We start from the raw sequence: 1,713 nt of genomic DNA, 5'->3' as shown, positions 1-1,713 counted from the left end.
GCATTTAGCTGAATGAGAGTATTAGTAGATAATCTAATAGCTGACATCCCACCCCCAAGTGCTACCAATTGCTGCCTCTGTACCAGTTCTGTGATCATTTTCATGGTATACAATTCATGTCTTGGACCTGGACAGACAATTATGTACTAACATATATTATCTTCTCCCTTTACTCTGTACCCAAAGGCTCTTCAGGATCCCAACACCTTCAAACACATGGGTTATTGTGGTAGGTGGATGTTGTCTTGACAACATTCTGCTTATCACTCAAGTGCTTTCTTAACAATCTATACCTGCCCTGTCCAACATGACAGCTACTAGGAAGCCAACTTAATGTAAAAAGAAAATATAAAATTGATCAATTTTATATGGGTTATATGTTGAAATTAAAATATTTTGGCTTTACAATATACTATTAATATTAATTAACCTGTTTCTGTTTACAATGTGAACATGAAGTTAAATGAACTATGAAGTTAAAAGATCATTCTCCTGGTGGCTAAATCCCCCCAACTACAAGGAGTTATAATTTAATTACAGAGTTGAGGGAAGAGTCCAAGTGAGACTATCCTCATTTCTGATATCAACTGCAAGGTCTTGGCAGTTCTCAAGACCACACAGATTTGATAACTTTATAGAAGTCCTCACTAAATTCACTGAATATTACTATACTTGTGGTTATGGTCCATAACAAAGAATGAACTTGAAAGAGATCAGCCAAAGAAGTGATGTGTAGGGCAGAGTCAGAGGATTCAAATGAGAAGTTTCTGTTCTCAAAACGCATTACCTTCTCATAATTGATGTATGGCTGTGTGTATGAAGTATTTCCAGCCAAAGAACCTCATCCTCATCTAAGGTTTGGTGTCCAGAGTTTTTAATCAGGGCATACAGCATAATTTATTGACCGATTGATTATGTGGTTGAATTTAGCCTCCAGGATGACTGATACCCGTGACCCCAAACCAAAAACCAAACTCACTGCCATCAAACTGCTGTCGACTCATAGTGACCCTATATAGTGGAACTTCCCCCCTGAGATTTTCCAACATTTATAACTTAACCAGAGCAGAAACCCTGTTTTTCTCCCAAGCTGTAGTTGGTAGTTTCGAACTGGGATTCTTGAAGTTAGCAGCTCAATGTGTAACCATTATGCCACCAGGGCTCCTACATGATCCAAAATCTACCCCAAAATCACATGGTTGGTTTTTATTATATGGTCAGCCCTGATCCTAAACAAAAGCATTCTTCTCACGTTTGACTTAAATTACCTCCAAGGAGCAGAAAACAAAGGCCAATTGCTTGTTGTAACAACATGCCTACTAGAAAATTTAAATTACATATATGTCTATTACATACACAAAACTTAAATAAATATAAATTACATGTTCATTTAATAACGCCAATGTTACCTTTCATAGTCAAAATTACTGTAGTCAATCCTATGCTTTTACATCTCAGAAATATTACTTTCATATAACCAAGGTGTATTGTCATAGTTATATAATTATTTCTCAATTTGAGGATAAGGAGCATAGGGGTGGAGTCCAGCCTGTCAATCAGATCATAGCCAATGAGGCCTCTGTGTGGGCATGGCCTTCTCCTGAGATTTCTCAGAATACTTCCTCCTTGGAGGCAGCAAATCCTCTCGCTCACTATTTCACTCCCTGGGAGACATTGCAGCTGACAAGACACATGGAACTACCCTAGTGCCCT

The sequence above is a fragment of the Echinops telfairi genome, unplaced genomic scaffold (assembly GCF_000313985.2).
Source record: "Echinops telfairi isolate 266 unplaced genomic scaffold, ASM31398v2 ScPeMD7_443;HRSCAF=831, whole genome shotgun sequence".
Classification (NCBI taxonomy): domain Eukaryota; kingdom Metazoa; phylum Chordata; class Mammalia; order Afrosoricida; family Tenrecidae; genus Echinops; species Echinops telfairi.
This window is presented reverse-complemented; position numbering follows the sequence as displayed.